We start from the raw sequence: 9,293 nt of genomic DNA, 5'->3' as shown, positions 1-9,293 counted from the left end.
CCACTTATTGGCTATGAAAAATCAGGCATTTATTTCATTTTCTTTGCTTGAGTTTTCTCACTGTTAAAATAGAGATAATTCTGTCCCTTTAACATAATTATTGAGCATTACATCATTTTGCTTATGGAGAAATGAATTAAATAGCTATAGTAAAATAAATCCCCAATAAATATTAGTGACATTTACTTAGAACAGTGAGTTTCAGACAGTGGCACTTTGAAGGGCCTGCTGTGTCATTTTATGGATTCATTATTCTATGAGACAATAATTTCCTTTTTCAATGTACTGATATTTCCAGTGATATTTAAAAAGTATAGGAAATTTTTGGTGACTCAGTTCAAACAAAGTCAGGGACATAAAAATGTTACTAATTGTCATTACATTCTTCTCTATCATGCACTCAAATCAAAGAGAAAAATGAGTTTTACTTAACCAGGTCCTTGAAATGATAAATTTATTAAAGCTATCAAATGTTCAAAAACAGCTGTATGTATTTTAACTAGAAATATACACACAGTGTTTCTCTTGTATATTTAAGTCTGATGAATAATTTAACAAAAGTTCTTGTGCAATTATTTGAGTTGCAGACTAAACTAACTGAACATTTAATTTTTTTGCTAATATAACACCATATTAACTAAAAAAGTAATTATCAAATAAGCCCTATTATTCAGGACTGGGTAAAATGACTTGTGGCAACTTCCCTTTATTAGGGTGACTATACTTACAGGTTTGATCAGCACGTTCTTAAAAAATAATCAAAACTTGTCACTTCAGGAAAAAGATCGGCAATATTTGTTGATAAAAATGAAGACTTTAGTGAAAATTATGATTTTCAAAAACATGCATCAAACATCTTGAGCTTCACAGATGTCTGATATTTAATTGATTTTCTGATGAGATTTCTAATGATATCAAAACATGTATTTTTTTAAACATGGAATGCTTCATGAATTTGAATGTTATTCTTCCACAAGGGCCATGCTAATCTTCTCTGTATCACTACAATTTTAAAATATGTCCTGCTGAAGCAAGCTCAAAACATGGAATATTTTATAACAAATAATAAAGTATGTCAGCATTTGAAACATTTGAATAATTGAATAGTGTTTTCAAAATAGTTTTTGATTAATGTTATAAATCTATACAATATGTGGGTTATTTCAAATGCAGGATAGACTAGTGGAGTTTAACGTAGCTAAAATAAAGTTAATGAAAATGTTTTAAAGTCTGTTTTGTGACTGGATTTAAAAAAATCTTTTTTGGTGGTAATGGGGTTTGAACTTCAGGGCCTCATGCCTGGTGGCAGGCGCTGTTCCACTGGAACCACTCTGCCAGTCCAATAACTGGTTTTAAAAAATCTAACATTTGCCAGGTGCAATGGCTCATGACTGTATTCCCAGCTGCTTGAGAGGAAGCGATGGGAGGATTGTGATTCGAATCCAGGAGCCAACCTGGCCAAAAAAATAAAAGAAAATCTAGCATGATCTCAAAAACAAACCAGGCATCATTGTGCAAGTCTATAAGCCTATCTATGTGGAATACAGGCAACAATTGGAAGATAGCAGTCATGGGCTAGCCAGGCAAAATGTGTAAAACTTTATCTGAAAAATGACTAAAGCAAAAAGGGCTTGAGGCATGACTCAAGGTTCTCAAGGTTTAGAAAGTACAAGATGCTGAGTATACCTCCAACATACAAACTTAAACAAAAATGTATGTAAAAAAGAAAATTCTTGCTAAAATTTGGTATAACCTTCACAGAATATTCCATCTTATCTCAGAGTGCCACTCAAGTTCTATTTCTAAGTATATACATACGAGTAAATCTAATTTTTTTATTTGTTAACAAAGTACATACTGTACAGATTAAATCAAAAACTGAAAATACAGCTATCTTCTATTAAACCAGAAATTAATGTATCTTGTTTTCAAACTTGAAATGTCCCCTCTAAAGAAATAAATGTTTGAGAAGATAGATTAAAAAAAAAAACCCAGATATTAAATTAAACAACACACCACCCACATAACTTACATAAACCAAAGCTATCTTCAGTAATTTTACGTGTAATTTTTGAGAATAGAAAGTTTGAAGTAATATCTTTTTGAATATCTAACAAAAATATAGTGTGATATGAGTTTCCATATGCCATTTTGGATATGAAACTAGTGTGTGTAAAGCTAGGAATTCAGACATAAAGATTACATTGCTGAGAATATTAAATTATACCACTAACATTTAGAGGTCTTTGTAAGATTAGAAGAGCATTTAAGTAGTGTGGGAGTAGAGGTTTTAAAATGAACCCAGAACTTGATCACTTCTCTTGATCATTGATGGCATCAGATCATTAAATTATAGAAGCAACCTTTTAACAGACCGTTCTAGTTGATTTGTGTCATTTTGATCTATCTTTAATAAAAGTAGCCAGAAAGAACTGTTTAGGATCTTATCTAGTTTATGTAATCCATTGCTCAGAATTTTCCAATGAGTCCTCATTTCATCCAGAGTCAAAGTCTGGGCTGTGGCAGTCACCTACCCAATTGCTTCAGTGTTGTTCATGGTAGGTAACTCATGGTTTCTCCTGTTACCCTTCCTGCTTCCATCCATGAAGCTGTGATGTTACTTGAAAAATACTAGGCCAGATGTTAAACTGGGGACTCTGCAGATATTATTACTTCTGCCTGAGACTTTCTTCACATAAATAAACACAAGGCCTTGTCCACACCTCCTAAGACACTACTCATATCTCTTTCTCCCCTAGTATTTCCTTTGTTACTCAAATTAAATTAGAATAATTCTCCCAGAAGTCCTTGTCCCCTTACCATGGTTTATTTTCTCTACAATTTTGTGTATTCTTACATAAAAATATTTTACTTACTTTATGTTTTGTGCCCATCTTTAAAAGACACCCTTCTTGAAGATAAAGAATTTGTATTAATTTGATCATCTCTGTATCTTCAGAGACAATAAAAATGTTCAGTATAAATTGGTGCTTACAAAATTTATATTCATGAATAAGTGAATGCATAAAAAATGGCATAATACAGAGATTTGATCTTGTAGTTTAGGAACTATCCAATAATAAAGAGTAAGTTGAATTTAAGAATATGTGTATGCTGTGTGATAAGACAGAGCAGAATTTAGAGAAAAGTAGATAAGATGAAATAAAGTATTACTCATAACACTAAAAATACTAAAAAAGAGATAGTTTTGAAATGATCCAAACTTTAAAGTAACAGTGAAAAAAGAAAGAGGAGAAGATAAAGAAGAGAAAGAAAAATGGAGAGAATAGATGAAAAGGCAAAGGAAGAAGTAGAGGTCAGGAGAATGGTAAAAAATGGATTAAATAATTTGAGAATAATTAGGGCATTGATGTAATTGGAACCATGATTTGACATAACTGATTTACTATTCATCAGAACAGACAAAAAAGAAAGCTGAAAACTGAAATGCTGAAAAATAGAAATGTTTAATAAAGGATTGGGAATAGGGGAGGAAAAGAGACACAGGGGAAGCATTGATAGGGAAGTTGGGGCCAGTTGTTCATTCAGCTGGGCAATTAGCAAGTCATGTGCACTCCTGATAACAAAATCTCCTTGGTGTGTGCATGGTAGAAGATAAATTCACATATTTTGAAATGAAAAACATACAAAATACCCAATAAAAATATCTTGTGCAAAACTGATTATTTTCAAAGATCCAGTTTCTTAGTAATTGGCAAGGGTCTGTCTTGTCTAGAATTCCTGCTGCTATGTAGACCATCACAACAGGTGAAACCAAAATCTCCCTAGTCTCCTTTAACTTCTGGAAGTCTAGGAATAGAAACCATAGTTGCATAGGCAAGTTGATGACAATAACTGAAGCAGAGCAGCAAGAGTTAGTTGACTTTATTGAAAGTGAGAAGCAGGGAATGGGGAGCATAACTAAAGAGTGGCATTTTGAAGAGAAAAGGTAAATACTCTTATAAAGACATTTATATATTAAATTATATGTGTAAGGTGTAAGTGTGTATGTATGAATGTACATAATTGCTAATGCATTCATCAGATATTTGGTTCAAGAGAAGAAGCTATTTGTCCATGGGTGCCTCTAGGACAAATATTTTAAATGGAATTCTGTTCTTTTCAGAAAGAATTTCATACAGCTGTGAACACATTGACATTGTTTTTCACATATATTTCTTCTGTATTTCCTCACCATAATGTCAGCAGAATTAGTGAGGGGAGTCAAGGGTAGCATTGAGCACATTTCACAAACAATTTATTAAATTGAAAAGAGAAGATGAGTCCATTATCCCATAGGTTCACTTTAATATTACTTCAGAAAAGAAAAATGGAAAATGCAGCAGGAAATTATATTCCCAAATAAGAAAACCTAACTGGAGATGATCAATTGATTTTGAAAAAAGAAATGAGTACTCCATGTTTTGTTCATGTGCTGAATTTCAGTTTGTAATTTCTCAGTCTTCCCCACATACTACGCATGTGAAAACATAACAAAATTATATCTTTGACAATAGGCAGAGAAACTAATAACACTCGAATTTCAACATTAATTTTCCTAATTTGGCACTACTTCCTAACTGTCAGAAATATATGACCTTTAAAAGGCTGAATCAAAGGAAGAATCTGGAGAAACATTCATTTATAACAACAATAATTGCACAAGGAAAGAAAGAAGATTTGTAGTAGTTTTTAATTCAAAATCCAACTACAATTAATTTCTAAATAACACTATAGAAACTATTGCACAAATCTGCAAACCTACTCTGCTTAAGACAAAAGTGAAAGCTGGTGATAGTTGTTCCAATGGAAATGTCTGTGTGATCCTAGACATGCCATCTCAACAAAGATGTTTTCAACACAATAATTACTCCCTCATTTTTCCTTTTAAAGTATAAACCTAGAGCTCAAGGATAAATTAAAGGAAGAGATGGAATATACCAAAGCGATAAACACATATTGAACTTCTCACTCAACTTAGCACAACCAGAGCAAACTTTGACTTAAATTGAAGTAATTCAAATGTTGTAGAGTGATCAGTATTTATTACATGCAAAATTTCTTATAGTCTCCTAGCATTTTTTATTCTCATTAGAGGTCAGTGGGAATAATTTATCTTTGATAAAGCCAAGCAATGTGTTTAACCAGAAATAAAACAAAGTATGACTGAGAATGATAATGATTGTAATCTATTTCTTTTAAAGATTTTTTTCAAAAGGTTTTACATATTTATTTTTACAACATCCTTAAGGTAATAAAAGATTTCTAATTTGAAACAACCAACTATGCAGGCAGTGTGCCATGGTAGCTTGATTCCAAAATGATCGCCAACCACGGAAGAGCATCGATATGTGTGCCATCTTTCACAAATCCTCAAAATGTAGAGTAGTAGCATGACACAATAAAATGTAAAACAAATTGAGGAATTTTTCAACAACAGAGAGGTGGAAAAGACATTTTTCCTATCAAACTTTGCTCTTATAAGAAAGAAACATTAAATAAATTTGCAATCTTTGTGTTCATCTCTAAATTCAAATTATCTGGCCTTAATTATTTATACTAAAATATCACTTCAAACTGAAGTAGAGAAAAATATTTTGCATGATTCTCGGGGTGAAAATGTAGAGAAAGATAATTTTACCATAATTACTTATACCTCTAATTACATCATCTGGTATGACATTCTGCATCCTTATTATGAGGAAAAGATGAAAACATCTTAGATTATCACTCAAAGGAGTTCTTCAAAGAAATATTACAAAGCATGTAGGTTTAACTTCATTGAAAAAAGATGTTACATAGCATGACCACAAACAGTATACAAGATTGCTTTACCTGAAACTGAGATGTACAGTACGTAAGCTCATTGCTATGACTGTGCCATATGAAGTTGACTAGAAACTTAGGCTTCCTTCATGTTGTGCTGTACTACCTCCCCAAATTCATAACTTTGTCACATAATCTAAAATGACTCTGTGACAAAGAACGCAACCCAGAAAACTTGTAGTAGGACATGAACGGAAAGAAATTTAATAATTTTGAGAATAATGAAATGGGCAAGCTAATAACTATTAACATAATAATACAACAATAATTAAAAATTGTTTAAATAATTGTACATAGCTTTTGAAACTTTCCAGTTGGAGAATTTTATTATACAAAACTGTCAGAATAGAAATGTTTAATTATTAGAATAAGATAAATTAGAACAAAACATGCATGTGTAATGTATAAAGTTTAACTGATAATTTTTAATTTATAATAAAGTATTCAGGCTAAATCTTATACATTGTTAAAATGTTAGCAAGTATAATTCAAGTAAGTTAAATATTAGTTGACGTGAAATTGTTATTATTAATTATTATTATTATTATTTCCATCCTATAGATGAACAGGCCTCAGGATGAAAACCACAAAACAAACTCTTGTCCTCCATCTTTCCATATTTCCATTTTCTATAATCATCTTCTGCTTTTGTCAACTTAAGTTACACTTTCCTTTAACTAGAAATTTTCTCTTGAGTTTTACTTATAATCTCTCAGACTTTTGACACAGTACATTTTCTATTATATTATTGCTTATCATTTAGCTTTAAAATATTCTTACCAAGTTTTCCTTTTTATAATTTTTATTTTTTTAATTTATTTATTTTCTGGTTATGTCTTTGTTATTATTATTCATTTATTCACATATGCGTACATTGTTTGGGTCATTTCTCCCCCCTGAAGCTGCCCCCACCTTCTTCCGACCTCGCCTCTCACTTCCAGGCAGAAAATGTTCTGTGCTTTTCTCCAGTTCCATTGAAGAGTAGAAGTAAGCAATAATAAGAAAGACATAGCATTTTTGCTAGTTGAGATAAGGACAGCTATACAGAGAGATTATTAGCATTGCTTTTATGTACAAGTGTGTTACGACCCAGGTGGATTCATCTCTAACTGATCTTTACACTGCTTCCTGAGCCCCTTCTCATGTTGACCTCTGTCACATTAAGGTTTCTGTATTAGTTCCTCTGGAGTGGGTACATCAAATGCTTTCAGGTTTTGGGTTTTTTACCTATCCCCATACCTCCCACATGTGTTCTCCCATTGTCATGTGACCCAAGTCCAACAACATTGCTGCATTTGCCCTAGTTCTAAAGGCTGCATATGAGGGAAAACATATGATTTTTGGTCTTCTGAGTCTGGCTTACCTTGCTCAGAATGATGTTCTCAGTTCCATCCATTTACTTGCAAATGATAAGATTTCATTCTTCTTCATAGCTGAGTAAAGTTCTATTGTGTATAAATACCACATTTTCTTGATCCATTCATCAGTAGTGGGGCATCATGGTCGTTTCCATAACTTGGCTATTGTGAATAGCGCTGCAATAAACATGGGTGTGCAGGTGCCTTTGGAGTAACCTGTGACGCATTCCTTCGAGTATATCCCCAGGACTGGGATTGCTGGATCATATGGGAAATATATGTTCAGATTTTTAAGAAGCCTCCAAATTATTTCCAGAGTGGTTGCACCAGCTTGCATTCCCATCCTTGCCAACACATATTGTTGGGGTTTTGATGATAGCTATTCTAACAGGGGTGAGGTGTAATCTTAGTGTGGTTTTGATTTGCATTTCTTATATGGTTAGAGATGGTGAGCATTTTTTCATGTGTTTTCTGGCCATTTGAATTTCTTCTTTTGAGAAAGTTCTATTTAGTTCAGTAGCCCATTTCTTAATTGGCTCATTGAATTTGGGAGAGTTTAGTTTCTTAAATTCCCTGTATATTCTGGTTAGCAGTTCTTTGTCTGATGTATAGCTAGCAAATATTTTCTCCCATTCTGCAGGTGGTCTTTTCAGTTTAGAGACCATTTTGTTTGCTGTTGTAGATGCTTAAGCAAGAACTAATACCAACCCTCTTTAAACTGTTCCATGAAATAGAAAGGGAAGGAACACTGCCTAACCACACAAAGACACCTCCAAAAAGGAGAACTATAGGCCAATTTCCTTAATGAATATTGATGCAAAAATCCTTAACAAAATAATGGCAAATCGAATCCAACAACACATCAGAAAAATCATACACCATGAACAAGTCAGCTTCATCCCAGGGATGCAGGGGTGGTTCAACATATGCAAATCTATAAATGTAATACAGCACATTAATAGAAGCAAAGACAAAAACCACTTGATCATCCCAATAGATGCAGAAAAAGCCTTCAACAAGATCAAACACCACTTCATGATAAAAGCTGTAAGAAAATTAGGAATAGAAGGAATGTACCTTAACATTGTAAAGGCTACACATGACAAACTTAGAGCCAACATCATATTTAACAGTGAAAAAATGAAACCATTTCCCTAAAGTCAGGAATGAGACAAGGGTGCCCACTATATCCCCACTTTTATTCAACATAGTACTGGAATTTCTAGCCAGAGCAATTAGGCAAGAAGAGGAAATAAAAGGAATACAAATAGATAAAGAAACTGTCAAAGTATCCCTATTTGCAGATGATATAATCTTATACTTTAAAGACCCAAAAAATCTCTACCCAAAATCTCTTAGACACCATAAACAGGTATCGCAAGGTGGGAGGATACAAAATCAACTTACAAAAATCATTAGCTTTTCTATACACCAACAACAAACAAACTAAGAAGGAATATACGGAAACAATTCCATTTACAATAGCTTCAAAAAAAATCAAATACCTGGGAGTAATCTTAACAAAAGATGTGAATGACTTCTTTAAGGAGAATTACAAACTCCTGAAGAAAGAGATCAAGGAAGCATATGGATTTGTAGAATCAACATAGTAAAAATGGCTATCCTACCAAAAGTAATGTACATATTTAGTGCAATTCCCATCAAAATCCGAATGACTTTCATCACACAGATTGAATAATCTACCCTAAAGTTCATTTGGAAACACAAGAGACCATGAATAGCCAAGGCAATTCTCAGAAAAAAGAGCAATGTTGGCTGTATCACAATACCCAACTTCAAACTATATTACAAAGCAATAGCAATAAAAACAGCATGGTACTGGCACAAGAACAGACATGAAGACCAGTGGAACAGAATAGAGGACCTAGATATGAATCCACACAACTACACCCACCTTATTTTTGACAAAGTGGCCAAAAACTGATGATGGAGAAAACACAGCCTCCTCAACAAATGCTGCTGGGGAAAGTGGTTATCTGTCTCCAAGAAACTGAAACTAGATCCATGTCTATCACCCTGTACTAGTATCAACTCAAAATGGATTAAGGTTCTTAATATCAGATCCAAAACTCTGAAGTTAGTACAGGA

The 9,293-nt window shown here is 33.0% G+C and overlaps 1 non-coding gene across 1 annotated transcript; it reads right to left on the bottom strand.

The window, feature by feature from the left end:
• Positions 1-931: 931 nt before the first annotated feature.
• Positions 932-1,036, bottom strand: LOC141423608 (U6 spliceosomal RNA). The gene has a single exon (XR_012448451.1). It is a non-coding gene; the product is annotated as a U6 spliceosomal RNA (small nuclear RNA).
• Positions 1,037-9,293: the final 8,257 nt, after the last annotated feature.

Source organism: Castor canadensis, chromosome 5 (genome assembly GCF_047511655.1).
Source record: "Castor canadensis chromosome 5, mCasCan1.hap1v2, whole genome shotgun sequence".
NCBI lineage: Eukaryota > Metazoa > Chordata > Mammalia > Rodentia > Castoridae > Castor > Castor canadensis.
This window is presented reverse-complemented; position numbering and strand designations above follow the sequence as displayed.